Source organism: Brassica napus, chromosome A4, assembly GCF_020379485.1.
Source record: "Brassica napus cultivar Da-Ae chromosome A4, Da-Ae, whole genome shotgun sequence".
NCBI lineage: Eukaryota > Viridiplantae > Streptophyta > Magnoliopsida > Brassicales > Brassicaceae > Brassica > Brassica napus.
Window position 1 is genome coordinate 104,098 of NC_063437.1, and position 22,314 is coordinate 126,411.

The 22,314-nt window shown below is 31.0% G+C and overlaps 1 long non-coding RNA gene across 5 annotated transcripts; it reads right to left on the reverse strand.

The window, feature by feature from the left end:
• Window positions 1–5,778: 5,778 nt before the first annotated feature.
• Window positions 5,779–8,137, reverse strand: LOC106444939. Of its 5 annotated transcripts, none has more exons than XR_001288371.3 (7): window positions 7,625–8,137; window positions 7,324–7,506; window positions 7,094–7,233; window positions 6,916–7,011; window positions 6,704–6,820; window positions 6,268–6,614; window positions 5,779–6,154 (listed from the first exon to the last, which is right to left on the reverse strand). It is a non-coding gene; the product is annotated as an uncharacterized LOC106444939 (long non-coding RNA). The 5 variants fall into 5 exon arrangements; XR_007339222.1 differs by having other exon boundaries at window positions 6,268–6,610; window positions 7,324–7,509; window positions 7,625–8,136; XR_001288369.3 differs by having other exon boundaries at window positions 7,094–7,238; window positions 7,625–8,133.
• Between the last annotated feature and the right edge of the window lie 14,177 nt (window positions 8,138–22,314).

A 22,314-nucleotide genomic window follows, 5' to 3' on the forward strand; every position in this document is an offset into this window, starting at 1 on the left:
TTTTTTAATGCATAGTTGCATCCTGCACTAACATATGATGAATGTCAAAGAGGTTTTGAACCTTTGTTGTTGCTTTTTTCTAGAGAATAGCGATTTTATAGTGGTTAGTCCACCAATTTCTGGAGTATTACCAAGTTTTTCTAAATTATTTGATAAAAATTAAAATGATGCCCATATACCATGAAAGAGAGTTTAATATACATTAATACAAATATAGAATGTATTTTGAAACTTCAAAACAACACTAAAGATCATAGGGTTCAGTATAAAGAATATTTACCGAAAAACTCAATATTTTCATAGGTGTTAACACGTATATTTTAAGAAAAATTCAAAATTATGACAATGTTATTTTAATGCGTAGTTGCATCATGAACTAACATATGATGAAGTTCAAAGAGATTTGGAACATTTATTGTCTCACTTTCTCTAGAGAATGGCGATTTTATAGTGGTTAGTCCACCAATTTAGAGATTATTATAAAATTATCACAAATTAATTGATAAAAGTTTTAAAAAATGCCCATGTACAATGAACTAGAGTTAAATATAAATTAGTACAAATGTAGAGTGTGTTTAGAAATTTTAAAACAACACTAAAGATCATGGGCTTCAGTATATAGAGCATTTAGGGAAAAACTCAATATTTCCGTATGGGTTAACACATAGATTTTGAGAAAAATTCAAAAATATGAAAATATTGTTTTAATGCATAGTTGCATCTTGCACTAACATATGATGATGGGCGAAGAGGTTTGGCACATTTTTTGTCTCCGTTTCTCTAGAGAATAGCAAATTATAGTGGTTAGTCCACCAATTTTGGGAGTATTATGAAGTTTTACTAAAATAATTGATAAACAATATAAACGATGCCCATCTACATTGAAATAGAGTTAAATATATATAAATACAAATTTAGACTATGTTTATAAATTTTAAAACAATACTAAAGATGATGGGATTCAGTATATAGAGCATTTACCAAAAAACTCAATATTTTCGTAGGGGTTAACACATAGATTTTGAAAAAAATTCAAAAATATGACAATACTGTTTTAATGCATAGTTGAGTCCTGAACTAACATATGATGAAGTTCCAAGAGGTTTAGAACCTTTGTTGTCTCACTTTCTCTAGAGAATAGCGATTTTATAGTGGTTAGTCCACCTATTTTGGAATATTACGAAGTTTTACTAAATTATTTGATAAAAAAAATAAAAAAAATGTCTATGTACCATGAAAGAGAGGTTAATATATATTAACACTAATATGGAATGTGTTTATAAATTTTAAAACAACACTACATATCATTGGCTTCAGTTTATAGAGCATTTACTGAAAAACTTAATATTTTCGTAGGGGTTAACACATAGATTTTGAGAAAAAATTAAAAATATAACAATATTGTTTTAATGCATAGTTGCATCCTGGACTAACATATGATGAAGGTCAAAGAGGTCTTTGTTGTCTCCCTTTCTCTAGAGAATGGCGATTTTATAGTGGTTAGTCCACCAATTTAAGGAGTATTATAAAATTCTCCTAACTTAATTCATAAAAAAATGTAAACAATGCCCATGTACATTGAAATAACGTTAAATATACATTAATACAAATGTATAGTGTGTTTAGAAATTTAAATCAACACTAAAGATCTTGGGCTTCAGTATATATAGAGCATTTACCGAAAAATTGAATATTTTTTTTTGATGAAATTTAAAATTTATTGATCCATCAGAAAATAATGTTATGTACAAGGTACAAATATTGAACTAAGTTTCCTCTATGCTATGGTATGATAAATAAAGAATGATCTGATCTATAGAGTGGCCTCGAACCATCGCGTTAATAGTCCTCCGTATTTGTGGTCCGGTTTATATCGAAGGGAGACAATCCTATTTCTCATGGCTTTGTCAATCCTTCTTCTCATCTGATCAGTACTCATACCAGGCTGTTGGTGGCGCCTAGCATTCCTCTCCCTCCATACATGATAGACTGTACTCTGGAATAACATTCTTGCAAGTATGGTATCCAATCTCTTATCGCTCATACGCTGCAGTCGAGTACTTTGAAAAACTGAATATTTTCGTAGGGGTAAACACATAAATTTTAAAAAAAAATCAAAAATATGAAAATATTGTTTTAATTCATAGTTGCATCATGCACAAACATATGATGAAGGTCAAAGAGTTTTGGAACCTTTGTTGTCTATGTTTTTCTAGAGAATAGCAATTTTACAGTGGTTAGTCCACCAATTTAGGGAATATTATAAACTTCTCCTAAATTAATTGATAAAAAAAATTTAAACGATGCCCATGTTCCATGAAATAGAGTTTAATATTATTAATGTAAATGTAGAATATGTTTAAAAATTTTAAAACAACACTAAATGTAGAATAGCATTTACCGAAAACATCAATATTTTCGTAGGCGTTAACACATATATTTTGAGAAAAATTCAAAAATATGACAATACTGTTTTAATGCATAGTTGCATCATGCACTAACATATGATGAAGGTCAAAGAGGTTTATGTTTCTGTAGAGAATAGCGATTTTATAGTGGTTAGTCCACCAATTTCGGGAGTATTACGAAGTTTGAATAAATTATTTGATAAAAAAATTAAAATGATACCCATGCACCATGAAAGAGAGTTGAATATACATTAATACAAATATAGAATGTATTTTGAAACTTTAAAACAACACTAAACATCATAGGGTTCAGTATAGAGAATATTTACCGAAAAACTTAATATTTTCGTAGGTGTTAACACATTTATTTTGAGAAAAATTAAAAATTATGACAATATTTTTTTAATGCATAATTTCAACCTGAACTAACATATGATGAAATTCAAAGAGGTTTGGAACCTTTATTGTCTCCCTTTCTCTAGAAAATGGCGATTTTATAGTGGTTAGTTGACCAATTTAGGGGGTATTATAAAATTCTCCTAAATTAATTGATAAATAATTTAAACAATGCCCATGTACAATGAAATAGAGTTAAATATAAATTAATACAAATGTAGAGTGTGTTTAGAAATTTTAAAACAACACTAAAGATCATGGCTTCAGTATATAGAGCATTTAGCGAATAACTCAATATTTTCGTAGGAGTTGTTAACACATAGATTTTGAAAAAAATTCAAAAATATGAAAATACTGTTTTAATGCATAGTTGCATTATGCACTAACATATGATAAAGGTCAAAGAGGTTTTGAACCTTTGTTGTCTCCGTTTCTCTAGAGAATAGTGATTTTATAGTGATTAGTCCACCAATTTTGAAAGTATTACGAAGTTTTACTAAAATAATTGAAAACAATTTAAACGATGCCCATGTACATTTAAATAGAGTTAAATATATATTAATACAAATGCAGAGTGTGTTTATAAATTTTAAAACAACACTAAAGATCATGGGTTTCAGCATATAGAGCATTTACCGAAAAACTCAATATTTCATAGGGGTTAACATATAGATTTTGAGAAAAATTCGAAAAATATGACAATACTGTTTTAATGCATACTTGCTTCATGCACTAACATATGATGAAGGTCAAAGAGGTTTTGAAGATTTGTTGTCTCTGTTTCTCTAGAGAATAGCGATTTTATAGTGGTCAATCCACCAATTTCAGAAGTATTATGAAGTTTTACTAAATTAATTGATACAAAATTAAAACGATACTCATGTACCACGAAATAGAGTCTAATATACATTAATACAAATTTAGAATGTGTTTAAAAATTTTAAATCAACACTAAAGATCATGGGCTTCAGTATAGAGAATATTTACCGATAAACTCAATATTTTCGTTCGGGTTAACACCATCTTCTCAGTCTATCTCTAGTGCTCGTACTCATCAAGTATCTAGTCTTACTTTTCAAGCAATGTCTGGGCTAACCCGCCTCAAAATATTCATTCAGCCGCAGCTTGGATTTTACTTCCTCGTGGATCATCATGTCCTCATGCGAGATGTGTTATAATGCTCATTTTCCAATCATCCATTTATCTTATATGGAAAGAGCGGAATTCGAGAATCTTCACTGCAAAGGCTTCTCCGGTCTCAATTGTTCAAGCGGCTGTGGATAGGCAGATCAGAGATCGTCTCCTCTCCATTCCACCATCTCCCCGGATTCAACCTTCATTCCTCCAGTTCTTTCTTGCTTTCACGAGGCCTCCTTGATCTCTCCACTCTTGTAAGCGTAAGTGTAAGCGCCAGTTAGTTAAGTTGTCTCTCTGTTTCCTTGTGTTTCTTCTTTTATTTGGTTGTTCTTCGTTTGTATTTTCTCAAAATAAGTTGCTAAGCAACATGTAAACTCTTTAAAAAAGTATGAAATTTAACATGATTACCCAGAAAAAAAACATTGTGTAGACTGGTATGGTAAATTGAACATTGTCATATGACACACATTATTTTTACTCCTTCCGCTAATATCTATGTTTTAGAAAAAAATGTTTCAAAATATATATTTTTATATTTTTAATATATTAATTAATGGTAAATTGTAAACTTCAAACACACATAATTATGTTCATCAAAATGCTATTGGTTAAAATTATGAAGAATAATTAGTTAAAAATGCATTTTGGTAATTAAATTTTTTTTTTATTTTTCTAAAATATACATCTTATTGAAATAAAGGGAATACTATTTGTTCTGAATTAAGTGCTCAGTGAAAAATGTACATGCGTTTAGCAAAAAAAAAATGTACATGCATATCGAAAAACATAATTTTCAATTAAATCCCTTATATATTCTCTCTCTTCCTAAATGTATGATATTTTCAAGAATTTTGATGTTTCAATATATAAGATGTTTTTATTTTTCTAGGTAATTTTTACTTTATTAAAAATTGTGTAACCAGTTATATTTAATAATTGGTTAAATATCATTAATTTATAGTTTTAATGATACTAGGATCAAACCCGCCCTACGGGCGGGTAAACAAATATAAAACTATTAAATTTATATTGACTGGTAAGATATATTTAAATATATTTAGTTTATTCTATGTTGAAAAATTTAACAAAATTTATTTTTGTTTCAAATAATAAGATGGTTTAATTTTACAAAATTATGATGCCAATGCAATTATGTTCAATTTAATTTACTCGAAATTATAACAGAACTATTCATGAATTGACTATTTTCACCTTTTTATGAACTGTTCTTATTTATTCTTAAAATTAGTTTTTTTTGTATTACATTGTATATTTTGGATTACATTATATATATATATATATTGTGTATTTGTCTGACATGCAACTGTATTTTTCACCTAAAGTAACGTAGAAAAGTAATTAAACAAATGGTTTAACATATGAACTTCATCTATATATAAATATATATATATATATATATATTTTTTTTTTGGGTAAAAATGTAAAGATTAGAAATTATATTTCATATTAGCTATGCTATTTTCTTGGAACGCATATTATTATCTATGCATACTTCTCAATTTTGATGGTTAATTCCAACTTTTACAAACAAAACCAAGACTACGAACGGAACACACGAAACAATCTTATATTGGAAGTCATATATTTGAAGTTAGTTGGTCGATCCAACATTAGAGCCATTGTTTTTGTAATCCTTTTTTTCCTTATCTTATTGTTAAGGTTGGTAAATTTTGGTTCGGAGTACATTTGTGAGTGAGTAACATTATCATATACTCAGACAGTTATTATCAGAAGTGTTCTAAGAGGTGTTCCCTTCTTCTATTTTATAACTTACAATTTTGTTTTCTTTCGAATTCTGGTTTTTTTGTTCAGAAAAAATAAAAGTGGCTGCTGAGACCATTTTATAGTTTTAGTCCATGTTTTAGCTATTGGCTTATAAGCAGAACATAGCTTTTTTCTCTAATCATATTAATATTCTTTAATCATATTAACTCTGGTCACACAAATGGAACAAATAAATTGTAGAGCTTCAGCTAAGGTTACAGATGAGCTGATTTAATTTGCCTCCGGATTCATTCTTTGTATCACCGTGAGACCATTTCAGCCTGTAGACCTCAGATTTATGTCCCACGGGCTTGCTGTTCTCGGCTCGAATATTGTGTTAAAGGAAGTTTATGCCTCTATAGGCCCTGGTGATAAGATCCTTGACCTTCTTTTGTTTCGACTTTCTTGCACTGTGTTCCGTCCTAAACCTGCAAGTTATATATGTGGAATACTCCTTTCATAGAAGAAGCAAAAAAGATACGGGTTGCAATTTTAACAGTAAAACCAAAAAACAATTTTATATGATGCTTTCATTGAATACCTTTCACAACTTCTGCCTTCAGAGTAAGCCCGTGGAACTATTTGCTTCCATCAGCTGCAAGCGCATCTTGAGATGGAGGGGAACACAGAGAAATAATAGAAAGACAATACATACCAAACTATACACAGTAGTGTCTGGAAAATTAGAAATGTACATCCTAACTTGAGAGTTTAATCATAAGTCGTACCTCCATGATATATCAATGTTGAGTAGTTCCTTTGAATCTATCTCTTTCTCTTTTGTTCCAAGACTTGATAATGTTATTACTTATTGCTGATCGTCTTGCTAAATCAGCATGTAATCTCTACTCTGTACCCACCATCGGGTGTTGAACTCTATCTTTCTAGCTTAATTTAATCAAAGGTTTGATAAAAAAAAATCATAAATCGTACATGTAAAGAGGATGATGACGTTTTTTCTTAGTGGTTTAACTCACCTAATCAAAAAAATTAGCTAGTGGTGATCTAATATGCGTGAGAGAAGTGAAACTGAATCCCGAAAACACAGTATCTTGGTGGCATTGGGGAGGCCATGTCATGTGAGTCTTCAAAACCTGCATCAAGTATTTATGAATTATGATGAAGAGGTGGAACGCTCTACAAAATACATAAACTTAAGTATGATACAGAGGAAATGAAAGAAACTAACCTTATCCAACAGTTTCAATACTTTCTCCTTAGTTTTTTCTTGCGTTGGTGTGAGTTCTCCCGTGTATGTTTGCCACTTGATTTCTTCAACACCCTCCTTCACGTTTATGCAGTTTAAGAGATAAATTAATTCAAAATTTAAGAAGATTAATTTTACAAAAAGTCTCAGTAACACTTACAATACAAAAGTAATCATTACATCTGCTTCATCAATAGCATTTTTCCCAATGCCCCAAAACCATAATCCCTTTATGGTTTCTGTCTTGCTCTCCGAAGTAAAGATTCTCATTCAGATCCATCATCCATGTGTTCTTCTTATCTGAGCTACAAAAAAGAGGCCTTTCATTCATAAAGTACACAATTTTCTTATGTATAGAACCAAAAAGAGTAGAGAGCTGAGCAACATTACCAACGTCATCGAGGGTAGAAGGTAACACCAACCTCTCCCAAGTTCTCCGTTCAAGAACAAATTTTAAAGTTGAGATGCTTTACTTCGGAGAGATCGGAAAAACCATCGAATCAAGGACCACCGCGTTTGACGTTTCGAACTTCCCAGAATCAGAGCAAACACACCTCGACATAGGAAGAACAGCTGCTGGTGTTTAAAACACCAAGAAGAACAACTGAATTAGCCATTATACTGCAAATATTATGTTTATTGAGGATTTTAATGAACTGAGTGGAACGATGTTCTAGGGATGTAAGAGTACCTTTGTAATGAGGGTGTATAGGTAACGTAACGTTTCCAAATTTTGGTCGCCAGAGAGATGAAGGGAATGAAGAACTCTGAAGACAATTAGATCGAGTGTCTTCCACACTTAGATCAGCCATTCTCAAGCTCTTCACGGGATTTGGATCGTCGCTTTGATGAAGGACAAATCACAGATTGGCTGCCGCAGTTTGAGATATTCTGCAATTGGAAGTGAGATCGACGACTTTTGGAAGCTAGGAGACACTGTGGCTTCTGGTCGCGAGTTTAGGAGGCCGCGGCGGTGAAACGATCACGCGGGCTCACGCCGCGAAAGAAGCTTGGTCACGACAATGGAGGGAGGCAATCGCGGTTAGACCACCAAAGATCATTTGGAGCCGCGACCGAGATGACCTGAAGAGTCGCGAGATGTTTCGAGGTCGCGGAGACGATGAACTTTTGCAGTATTGTGATGGTCCTGTTGGGCTGCAAAAAAAAAAGCACATCAGAATAAATATTAAATATTAAATGAAATGATGAGTTTTGTGTTTGTGAGTTTAGATATATCATCTGACGTGTCAAAACGAAATATTGTGATTGGAGGAATATTTTTAGTGACGTGGACAGCTTAGAATTTCAGGATATCTGGCTTTTAGTATTGTAATTTTCTAGATAAAATGTAGTTCTCTTAATATGTATGTTTTTATCTAAATATCTTATATTTAGGAACGGAGGTCTCAGTTCCTAAATGAATGTTGTTTTAAAGAATTTTGATGTTTTAATATATAAGATATTTTATTTTTTTAGGTAAGCTTTTACTTTATTAAAAACAGTGTTACTAATTATATTTAATAATTTATTTTTTGGTTTTTTTTTGTCAACTTGTAATTGGTTTAATACTATTAATTTATAGTTTTAATGATATTTTTAGATAAAATATATATCTTTTTAATATGTGTGTATTATCTCAATATTTTATATTTAGGAATCAAGAAGTACAGAAATACTGAATTTTATGCTTAGAAAGTAAAATAGGTTTTTCAATGCAGAGATGGGCCCGAGTGGGAAGGTTTCTGCCAGAGCTTCGTCCTTAGAACATCCGCAATGGAAATCCTTAAGGGGAAGTCCTTAGGAAAAAATAATTAAATAATCGGTAGACCCCACCAAAAGCTAAGGATTCAATCCTTAAAATTCCTAAATAAGGACTCTTTCTTAGTGAATCCTTGCACTATTTGCGAGTCCCGACGACATGTGGCGACCCGCAATTGGTTGATATTTATTTTTTTATTTAAAAAAGAAAAAAATAAATAATAATACTTAAAAAATCAAAATACACTTTTTCTAAGGACTCCCCTTAGAATAACACCATTGCGGGTGCTCTTATTATGTCCATTGTCGTCGCTACACGACATAACTCTTTTTTTTTTTGCTTTTTTTTTACAGTAAACAAACACTAACACACAAATTGCCTTTTAACTGTAATAAAATAAAATGAAAACAAAGTGTCTTATAGAAAGAAAAAAAAATAAAGAAGACAAAATCTTAGCAAGATCCATGTAATGTTTTTTTATATTCGAGCCACTGACTTCACTTTAAAATTACATATTCAACTTTATATCTTTAAGAAAATAATTCACTAAAGGGGAAAAAGAAAAACTGAGAAGTACGAAAGGCCAGACGTGTGTTGTTATTTTTTTTGCTCTCTTCTCTTTTTGAGTTCCAAACTCTAGTCAACATATTTATGCTAAAAATATGAGTATATATAGCAATGCTCTGTGAAAAAATGTTTAATGTAATCACTGATGTTAGGATGCTAGAATTGTTATACATCAGTGTCAGTTGCCCTAGGAGGATATTCAGTACAAAGACTGCATAAATATAGATATCCAATAAGATATAATATAAGACATTTACATGATAGTCACTGTAATATCTCGATTTCACTTTAACTTATAGTCTAATACCAACAAAATATTATCTGATAATGTGACTTACGATTATTATATATTTTTAAAAATATGCATTCTCATCAAAACAAATAAAACTGTTTTTTTTTTGTTGGCTAAAAGTACCGAATAGTTTAGTTCATGATATCAGTAAATAGTATTTACTAAATACTAAATTGTCAGTTTCATAAAAACACCTTCAGTCTTAAACATTATTTTATTTACGGTTATATAATATTTTAACCTTTGTTAACTTACTTTACTGATGCCCATTTTGCATTTTGTATAAATAAATTGTAGTATAGGTTCACTTCCAACAATAAAAGTTGTTTAAAGCTATCCCTTTCTCAAAAAAAAACAAAAAAAGTTGTTCGAATATACTAATGATATATATTTATATGTATGATATGGGACGTTCTTGCATTATTATATGGTCTAGAACTTGCATATGGATCCATCTAATTATTCGACTTAATATTTTTGTTTTTGCTAAACTGTAAATATCATGTTATTAATGAGAATGATTACATGTTAACAAAAAAAAAATGAGAATGATTACATATGTAGAATTTTAAGTCCGCAACGCTCTGGCAGAAAAAAAAAAAGGAAACACAGAGCGGCCAAAGAAATACGACAGATGGAATATACATTCATTCATTCAATATATCGCAGCCAAATAGATTAACAGAAGAAGACCGAAGTGTTTACTCCCCTATCTAGTTTTGAAAAGACGCCGTACCTTTAGTTTTTTTAAAAAGAACCGTAGCTCGTGGGCCGCTAGCTTCCGCAGGATTACGACCTTTATAGACGCGGGAGACCGGAGCCATGAGAGGAATTCGACTTAATATGTGAAATAGTTTTGGCTAGCTGACCTGAAATCACTTGATAATATCTCGTAACCAAATATATCAATTGCATGGGTCCCTAGTCGTACTTTCAAACAAATCAGTCATCCACGTCATGAATGTATTAGTAAGCTAGTAACGGATCATTTAACTATAAATATAGCCAGGGCTGTCTCAAACTCTACGAAACCCTGTTCAAAAAAAAACAAGACTCTTTATAATAATCTAAAATAATTTATGTTTTTCTGATAATATTGTTAAAATATATAATAAATACATTAATCTAATTTGAGTGGAAGAAACATCTTTTTCTTTTATAATTGAAAACTTATGAAAAACATCTTTTCGGAACTACGAATTTTTCAGTTTCTTTTGATTCTTTTTCTATCCACAATCAAGAGTTATAATCTATAGAAAAAACTAACAAAACAATAGAATCTAGATAGTGGTTAGACAAAAAAAACCGTGGAGACTCCTCAGTTTTCTTCTTGATAGACTAGTGTTTACTATTTTTTATAAAAATTGATGAAAAATTATATATTTTCCTCTTTATTTACAATCACTAATTAATAATAGTTTTATAAATATAATCAAATTAGAATATTAACTTTCTAAATTTACATTGAATATTAAATCAAACACCAACAACTATTTTTACTTCCCAAAATATATAATTGATATAAATGTTAATTTATTCCTGACTTATTGCAATTTTTGTTGGTTATGGAAAAAAAATCAAATTTGTAATTTATATATATATTGTTTAATAAATATGAAAATTAAATTAAATATAGTTATCTGATTTTTAATCAATATATGATTTTAAATTTATAGCTATTACTAAAATAAAAAAATTATGGGCCCTCTAAAATTTTGGACCCTGTTCGACCGCTCTACTTGCACGTGCTAAAAGACGGCCCTGAATATAGTCCTTCAGGTTTGGGCTTTATCGGACTACCCGATCCTTCCCGGTTACTCCCCGAGTGCATCCATATATCAAGAACTTTCTTTTTTGGAAGAGAAAAGAGGTGGCTCTTCTGAGACTACAATTCGATACATTTCCATGGATCTGTTGGTATATTTGGAAGGCGAGGAATGATAAACTCTTTAATGCGAAAGACGTATCCCCAATCGACACTTTCCAACACAAATCTCTTGAGGCAGAATGTTGGAGGAAAGCTAACGAACAAGAGGAAGCAAATGAGGATCATGACGATCCCCCTGCTACAGAAGTTGAGATAGTGCTCTCTTGGATACTTTGAATCCCTACTTGTCAAATTGATGCATCATGGATCAATAATGGCAGCGTCAGTGGCTTAGGTGGAGTCTTAAAGATCAAATGGGCTCAAAATACTTCGGATTACGGGTGTGTAACAGGAACCTCACAACTTTGCATGTTGAGATGGGATGTTTACTTTGAGCAGCCTCATGTATGAGAGACAAGAGGATAACTTCGGTACGGTTCGAGACGGACTGCTCGGACTTAGTGGACATGACTACAAACCCGATGGATTGGCCATCCTTCGCGAAAGAGATCGAGGTCTTCCAAAGGTTACTGGAGGACTTCGAGGATGTGAGCATGTCTCATATTCCTCGGAGTCGAAATGGCTGGATGCGTTAGCAAATGATGCAAGGACCATAGGCTATTTTTTCCCATATAGATCAGACCGGGATAGATAAAGATGCTCTTCGGAGAATCGGCTCGTATGTTCTCCACTTGATCTAGCTTAGATGGGTAGACGACAAAAAAAAACTATAAATATATTTGTTTCAAGATTACTAGAATAATAAAATCATTATATATAAAGTTGAGTAAATGTTTTATAAGAGAAATAGCTGTTTATATTTGTTATTCCAAAGTGTATAACATGTTAAATATTGGTATAATACTTATTAATAGGTCTGGGACGGATCGGGTATCCGGGCAATTTTAAACTATCTGGATACGGATCTTTATCCGGCGGATCCATAATCTGACTATCCTTATCCGGATCCGGGGTTCTCGGATATCCGAGTGTCGGATATCCTTCTAAAAATTGTAATATCCGGCGGATATCCGGATTTAGATCCTTAAAATAAATAAAAATAATAATAATAATATATATATAAAATATTTAAAATAATTTTTTTAAAAAAAATATATAATGTTTTTAATTATTTCTATGTATAATATTACAAAAATTTACATATATTATTATAAAAATGAAAATATATTAAATAAAGTTAGTTTTTATATATATATATTACTTTTTGAAATAATTATTAGTAAAACTTACGGATCCAAACATCCGGACTAAAAAATCAAGATATCTGGATCCGGATTCGGTTTTGACGGATCCAATATTTTACTATTCGGATCCGGATTCGGCCCCTCCGGATATCTGGATTTTCGGATCGGATCCGGAACGAATCCGGATCTCGGATAAAAGTTTCAGGCCTACTTATTAATGTACAGTAAATGTTACATTCATATGAATATTTATAAAATAACTTTCAGAAGAGCCGGTTACTGTGAAATTCTATAATTAAACGTATAGAAAATAAAAGATTGAGGAAAATTATAAAACTATTTCAACATATTTGTAAAATATTTTACAAAAGTTTGGATCGCCAGTTTCCAGTTTCAACATATAACGAATAAAATATAAAATGCACGTACTAACGAATGTATCAAAATATTATTCCCTCCATTTATTTCAACATGTTTTAGAGGAATGTTTTTGTTTCAAATTATTTGATGTTTTCAATTTTCTGTGTAAAATTTATTAATAATTAATGCAAGATGACCAATAATATTATAGTTTTTGTTTTATTATTGGTTGAATTGGGAGTAGGTGAATAATAAATGATGTTTTTGTTTAGAAAATTAAATATTTTTTTAATTTATGTGCATAATTCTAAAACTTTAAATATAAAAGAAAAATGGAGGGAGTACAAAACTTGAGTCCTCATTGTGAACTAAGTTTATATAATGGAAGTAATTCTATTAAATGTACAAGTTTTAATCATTAGTTTGGTTGGCAAAAAAAAAAGTCATCAGTTTGTCCCTAAGCTGACACATTTTTCAAACCAGAATTTAGTTACCTGATGTTGGTACTTGGTACAATATAAGAGAGAGAAGAAAATAGAAGTGAAGGGATAATTAATTTAATTTATTGTAGTGTTAACTACACAAGGAATGTGGTGGTTCCACGCCATTGATGAGATATAAACAGAAAACGTAAAGTTTTTTTGTTTGTTTTGGTACTTAAGTCATAACGTTAAGCTTATCTTCCTATTCTAGATCACAGACTTTTTGTTTTTTTTATTATAAAATTTTCGTTAAAGGAATGTCCTCAATTATTTTCAAAACACACTCTTCCGGACCTCTCTCTTGATTTTCTTCTGATTTTTCTCTAAAAAGTTTTACAAAACAGAGTTTTTGTTCAAGTGGCCGGTGGTTTTCTTGCCGCCGGTCATTAATCCCTTTTGTTTTTTGTTGTAAACTACCTTCGATCTCTAGATCGGCTGTTTGTTTCCGATTAGCGGATCTCTCTACTTTCCGATTAGCAGATCTTTACTTTTTGATTAGCGGATCTAAACCCTTTCCGCATCTTAATTTATATTCTATGTGACTGAGTCAGGAGTCCTCTTTTCCCCGGTTATCCTCAGTCCCCTTTACTATGAGTATAAATATTTTTCCTTTTATATGTTATTGGAGATAGTTTCTTAGATGTAAAGGAAGATCGAGTGCGGCGCAAGAGAGTTTTGCGTCTTTAACTATATGCTATCGAAGAGAGTTCGCCCTAGCGTTTCCTCTCAGGCACGATTTCCAAGGTGGCCGCCATCAACAAAAGCTTCAACTCCGATCTAGCATGGACGTGTGGTGCCAGAGCCTCTCCGCCGATCTTTCATCCTGATAAGCTATGCTTCTCACTCTCGGGACCCCTGCTGGGTTTACCCGAAGAACCCTCTCACCAATAGGTGAAGAACGTTTGCAACCTAGAAGATTGTGTTTCTCATCTGGTTGTGCTCTTCCTTTAGAAAGATCTATTTTCCTGATGAGAAACTGTGTTTCCAAGGTCGCTACTTCTGGTTTAAGTCTGAAGGTGAAGGGTTCAACTTCGAAGCCGCTTCCTCTGGAGTTGCCCGACTTTTCTCAACCACCAGAACCGCCTGACCCACCGGACCCTCCACCAGAGCCACTGGATGTTCCCCTCTTGAAGACTACGGCCTCTTTACAGGACATGACTTATCCTCCCTCGCCGCCAATCTCTATAGATCTGTGCGGTGCTTTCCCGAGCAGATCTCGAACGCCGCTTCTCCACCTGCCAACGACCTCTATCGCAGCTAAGTGCCTCTTCCCTGAAAGTGGAGGCCAAATGAAATGCAGGCAAGACTCCACCGGTGAAGAATCGGCCGAGCAACACCGATCCACCGACGTTCCACTCTCCAATCTTCACGGTGGTAAATATATGGGCTTTATTAAATTGTGTTCGGTACTGGACGTTGGCTCCTTTTCAAACCCATCAATTTTCATAAGTATGTTTATCTGTGATAATCAAACCACTAAGGGTATTCACTCGATGTTATATCGAGAGGCTTCATCAACTTCCTCCTCAGCCTGGGAGAGATCACTTTCATCCTCCTTCCCATTAGAGGAGAGATCACTTATGTCTTTCTTCCTTCTCAGGAAAAGACAATTTTCACATTCCTCATGTCAAAGGGAGAGATCTGTTTCATCTCATTCCTTTTCTTGGAGAGGAGTTCTCTCAGAATTATTTCTGATGAAAAATTCCAACTTCCTCACCAGTTTGTTCTCTTGCGTAGAGGTTTGTACGGGACCAGAAGAGACAATCGAATTCGCTTTGTCGTATTTCGTAGGTGGGGGTTGGTGTCTAACGTCACATTTCAAAGTGACTAAGTTTCAACCATCCGGCTATGCTGTGAACCTTCAATCGATGGAGTCGAGACTCGTCTCAGATTTACAGGCATTTGAAGATCTATCTAGTTTAATTTCTGTTGCTTTTATGTTTTATTGTAATGATCAAAGAGGATGGCTAATTCCCTCTTGTAACCCAGAAATTTAGTTAATGAAGTTTAATGTTTGACAAAAAAAAAAAAAAAAAAAAAAAAAGGAAGATCGAGTTTTCTGGTTTATTTCAGTTGATTTCAGAGGGATTCAGCAAAATTGGCATCTCATATATGAAGATGGTCTAATATAGGGTTTGCTCAAAGTTGATTGAGTTTCTTTAAGAGTTATCAATCGGTGTTTGTAGGGATCTTTATCTTCGATTTTTGTCTCAAGAATGTGTTTGAAGGTGGAAGTGATAATCAAGAGTACAGTTAATGGTGGTTAAAGTTGAAGAAGAAAAAATTAAAGCGGCGTATTGGTTGAGTAATCTCGCCGGCGAAGATGGTCATAAGCCACCGGAGCTAGCTTTGTCTGATTACTAATCTTTTCCTTAATACGTATTTAAATCCTATGTTTTATTTATACACATGTAATAGAGATTGTATAATATTTACGGTATATTAAAGTTTGTATTTTTTTATTTTGGGCATTAATAATAAAAAAAAGTTGAAAAAAAACACACCCCTCCCAATATCGCTATAGTGGCTTTGCAAAAAAAAAAAATTCACGAATTCTAAAAAGAAAAGTGGTCGAGCTTTAAATTTGGAGGCACAACGCATAATGGTGATTTGAAACAAGAATAAAAATAAAGCATGGTATTGGTGGACGAATATGGTCCCTAATAATTTGGTGTTCTATTCATATAATCGTATTATCCCCTTCATTTATTATATTACTTATTTACTTTGTCCAATTATTAAAAAGACAAGCTATTAAATACGAACATATAAAATGGCCCAACCTATTTTATTCAATTACTTTAGCCGTAACTGTAGAACTACGAAGAAACCCTTGAGACTCAAGGAGCGATTGGTTTTTCCGCTACCACCCGCAAACGCAGCTTTTGCGGTTGGTAACGGTTGTCGGCGGTTTGCAACAATCATTCAAATTGCTGTAAACCGTTTCAAACCGCTTCAAATCTCATAAATTCAAAAGTTGGTTCCAGCTAACGTTTGCGGTTGTGGGCGGCTGCGAAAGAGTAAAAAAAATTTCTTTTTTTTTTAAAACAATATATATAAAAGTAAAAATATTTAATAAAAAATTTCAAATTGAAATTATGAAAATGTTAAAATATATCTATTATATTTTAATTAATATTATAAAATTTTATAATAAAAAAAATCAATAAATTTTCAAAAATTAAAATTATAACTTCCTAGATATAAATTTTATATTTATTATAATTTTATGATTTTTGATATTTTTATAATTATATTAAATATAAATATTGTTAATTTATTATTTGACTGTTACCGCATTTGATAGTTAACCATTCATAAATCATTTGCAAACGCACCAATTTTTAATCGCAGTACCAGTCCTACAAATCTCTTAAAACCGCTAGAAACCGCAACCATCCGCATCCACAAACTCCCGCAACCGCTGCATTTAAACCAGTCAGGTCCTTAATAACCTCCACTCCGAATTTTTGTTTTACATTTACTTTCAATGCTATTTTTTGTTGTTTTGAAAGCCTTTTAATGCTAACAAAGACAGGATATCTTGTATATTCCCCCGTTCGTGGACAATTATCGAGTCGACTTTTTGTATACAAGTTTATTTATAAAAATCAAAGTCACCGCTAGAATTTTAGACGACTTTATAGTTTGCTTCAGTTTCTTTAAAGATATTGCTGCATTTATAAACGGAGTTGTCGGTAATGGATAAAAAAGAAAACGAAAGGCCCACGAGGCGACATTGATATTAATTAATTAGCTTAAAATTTTCAATAATTACGTTGGTCATCATCAAAGAATGAACAGTGTCTCCCACCAACTACTTTATGAATATAATAACTAATTTTCTTTCCTGGATTTGTTATTTATATTTGCTTCAAGGTAGGATGCATTTTTGTATATTCAAACCGACAAGTTAAGACTTAAGGTTTGTGTCTGAGCACTATAGTTAAACTTTGATTAATGTGTAAAATTATGATTATGGTTATGATGTTGCTGTACATTCAATCTATTGAGGTCATGGTGGCTCTACCATCCACTTAAATCTTTTAACTACCGGCTAATTAGCCATTCTCGTTTTAAAAATTCAAATTAGGTGGGTAAGGATAATCTTGATATACGCCAATACTAATTTAAATGAATGGGATGGGCAAGACGTGAGCTAACGAACTATAATGTTTTATGAACGAATATACACGCATCATCATACAATAAGCATAAATCTATATGCTTTTGCAAATATAAAATTGAAGAGATGAGTATAAACGAAAGAATTGATGAAGGGCTATAACAAAACAAATTATTATTCCAGTATTTCTCATGATATTATTAATTGATATTGTCAAATGCATATAGTACAAGTATATTAGTTTTTGCATCCTTTTCTTTCATTATTTGTCTGGTACTTTGTTAATTCATTGCATCAAAGCTTACAACACTACATTGTTTGATTAACATACGCACATAAGTTTTGTTTGACGTTTGTCAATCATGCGTATAGATTATGTAATCAAAGTATCAAATACTTGGCTTGTCTCTTGAATGGCGTAACCGGTAGGAGAGAGACTTTTATTTTGTTTTTAAGAGAAATAATTATTCAATCAAACGACCGAATAGGTTTAACATTAATAATTTGGTTTGGATTAAGATACGATATCGTCAAATAATTTGTTAATATATATGAGTCTATTTTTTTCCTTATTGTGTTTTGGTGACTAAAGAACAAAAAAAAAAGACGAGGAAAATGCATTGAACATCAATAATTCAGCTAGACAAAGGGAAGATCTCGTTATTTTTCGCTCAAGATTGTTTTATATATTTACCATATTAATTGAAGCAATTGTTTTAAGTTGGCAGCGTATACGACAACAAGTATCTATGCCATCCGAATTGTCTGTCATACTACCATTTCCGATATTTTGTTGTTTTTAGACATCTTAGGGTTCTTGTAGCTTACCGAGTTTTAACATTGACAATCACAAAATATGGGATATCTAATCTATTAAAACAGGAGTACAAAATTAAACTAACCCTGAATTTTTAATGTTAATTACTTTTGAAAGCCACTGAAACTATTATTACTCTTTCCTTAAAATTAGCTTGTCTTTTTCGATTATTTAATGTTATACTATACACTACAAAAACGGAAACAATGACTTAAAGTCTTCACCATGATGGAATGTTATGTTATAAATCGGATGACTTCAAAGTAAATCATCAATTCAATTCTTCTTTCATATCATATAATAATTATATAGTATCTAACATTCCTCCAAAACACTAATTAGCATTGAAATCATGTTACTGGTACTGTAAACTATAACAGAAATATTTATATGTACGTTAATAATATATTGTGTAATTTGTTTTGGTATTTACGTTAATATTATATGGTATAAATTATTTTTCCAAATCAGTTCTTCCTTGCTTTACATGCGAAAGTCTCTACAACAAGTTCAAAATTTGAAAACAGAATTGATTAAATCCGAGTGCACACAGGATCCTACTTACCAACAATATTTGATCCCCATATATTCAAAATTTTAAACTATTTAATCATTATCAATACATAGAAAATCGCTTTCAGAAACTTAATAGCTTCAATTACGGAAAAAATATATTAAATCGAAAAAAATGGAGAGCGATTCTGATTTAACCAAAAAGATATCAATACTATATTCATGTTACCAAAAAAATATATTGCATATAATTAGTTACCAAAATCATTCCTCCCCTAACCTTGCGCATCAATCAACATTTATTTTTAACATTAAATAATTAAAAGTTATCGATTATTGGTAACAAGAATATATTTAACATAACAAAGATAATTGATTTCTATCAAACGATTAGCTATATTCTTGGTAATAAAAATATTTTTATGCACAGCATATTCGGTTTACTTGCAAAGTGGGCAAAGTGGGCGTTGTGTAGATTTAGAATTCCTAGGGTTCCATATCTCCATTATATATAGTTTCCCTCAGACCAATATTCACCAAAACATTTCATTGTTAACAAACAATCATGTCATTAAACAAAAGTTTCTCTTTGCTTTCCAATGTCAAACCTTGGAAGTCGGCATGGCGTGTGCGAGTGAAACTGATACACTCGTGGAAACAAACCCCCCCTCCCCAGCTATGCCGAAGAAACATTTGAAATGGTCTTAGCTGATGAAGCAGTAAGTCATTCATACACAAAATTTCCCATCTGTCAATACTATTACTTTCTAATACTATTTTGTGAATTTCAGGGTGGTAAAATTCATGCATCCTGCAATAAAGCTCACATGTTTCGTACTCAACGTAACTTTCCAATTGGAGAGTGGCGTGTTGTTGAGAATTTTAAGGTTTCCAAAGCAGGTGGAAAATATCGACCAACAGGACTTTACTATAAGATCAGTATTACCAGTGAAAAAGTTTTTACTGGATCTGACTACCGTAATGATAGGAGTTTCTTATCTCTAACTAATTTCGATGAGCTTTCGAAATGGTTGGGCTTTTTAAATTAAAATCACACAAATAGTTATCTATTTAACACAAACATAAGCCTTTAATTAAATTGTAACTACGATTGTTCATAAATTTATTTATTCTTAGACTACTCTTAATCAAAATTTTAATATGTTATATTTCCATAGCCTTAGAATAAATATATCTCAATAAAAAATTATACCTTAATTTTCCTTTTCATATATATTATACTAACTCATAATTATTTATTTTATTATATTTTAAATTGTCAAAATTGTTTTTTTTTATATTTCTTATTTTAATGCATCATTATCTTCATTTTTATTTTCCACTTTATCTATTTGATATTAAATATCGTTCATAAAATATGATTACTAACACGGATACAGTTACTACTCAATGTAATACAGACTAACTATTACAAATAAATCATGAATATAAACAAAACAAATTTGAAACAAAAAATAAACACCCGCCCGGTCGGGCGGGTCATGATCTAGTCATGTTGTTATTTCATTAGTCAGTTAAAGAAAAATACCTTACAAAATAACAGTCAAGTAATTTATTATCCTAAAATAGTATACAAGGAAACAAACTAAAACAATATTAATTAAAAGTAAAAATACATTTATCTTTTATATCTAGGTTTGAGTTTAGTGATTAGAGTTTAAGTTTAGTGTTTAAGGGGAGTTATAATAAATGTTTAAGGTTTAGAATAATTTACTAACTAGTGTTAATTTATTCATTTTTCTTTTTTGTGTGCTAACTTTGTCATAATATATTGTCTGCTATATAAGTCATTTGCTCTTAATGAAACTATGGATGCAATAAGCAGTATGCATTTTGAGAAAGTAGAGTAAGTTTTAGTAGGATTTCTAATCTCGTGAGTTACCAATAAATCAACAAATAAGTCGAGTGAATTACAAATGCACTTGTCATTAACAGGAGTGGGCACGAACCAGATATCCATGTTTTTAGAGGATTCGTGATCCAATCCGTTTCATCTGGATAATCAGTTATCTGATCCGATTTGATCCGTACCATCTGAATATTCAGGGTCTCAGATATTCGGAAATATTAGATTTTCAACCGAATTTCCGATTCGATCTGTAAAATAAAAAACTATAAAAAAAAATAAAAAATTACAAAATAATAATATTTTATTACAAAAATTTATATTTTAGTGTTTAATATACAAAAAAAAAACTAAACACATATATGTCAAAGTGCTTTTTTTTAAGTTAAGATTTCAAAATCTAACTCTAAAAATACCAACAATACTATAACATATGTTATCAAACCCTAAACTAAAGACTATCATGACTCAATCTACATTCACTCATACATGTTGAAAATAATTTAATTGTAGTAAAATTAAATTTACATCATTTATAAATGTTTACATTTACATTATTTGAATTTTTTCCTTATCAAAATATATTTTGGAAGATTTAATACATGAAAAAACTTCACGAAGACTTTTGGAAAACTTTGCTTTTCGCGGAAAACCTAAATTCTACTAAAATTTAGGCGGAAATATGTGAGTAGACTTCTTAGAAGATTTCTAGTGAAGTCTTCTAGGAAGTCTTTCAAAACCTAACCTAATCAAATAAATAACCAAATAACAAAAAAAACAATTCATTAAACTTAAATCAACTTATAAAGTGTTTTACACAAAACTAAACACATGTAAATCAAATTTATTTTTTATTTTTTAAAAGTTAAGATTTTGAAATCTAATCGTAAAAATACAAACAATATTATAACATATGTTACCAAACCTAAACCAAAGAATATCATGACTCAATCTACATTCATTCATTTATGTTGAAAAAAAATTCAATTTTAGAAAATATAAATTTGCATCATTTAGAAATGTTTATAATTACATGATTTCAATTTGTCCTCATCAAATATTTTTATAAAAGTTTAAAATTATTTTAAAGATTTATTGTACAAAAAAAATTACGAAGAATTATTCTCACGCGGAGGATTATAATGGTAAAACATACAAGTTTTTTGTTTAGTCATACAAAAATTGTTGAAATTTTACTAGTCTTTTGGGTTACTTTTGCATTTGATTGAATTTGGAATACAATTTTGTATTTAAAAACAAGTTTTTAGTCATTTTTAGCAAATCTCTCTTTATAATAAAGGTTTAAGATTTAGTATACTTAATTTGTTTTATCTTTTAGTTAGTGTAAATTTAGTTATTTCTCTTCTTGTGTGCTAATTTTGTCATAATATATTGTGTTATTAAAGTAATTTGATCTTAGCGAAACTATGGATGCAATAAGCAACATGCATTGTGAGAAAGTAGAATAAGTTATAGTAGGAATTCTAATCTCCAGAATCCCCCTATATATCAACAAATAAGTCGAG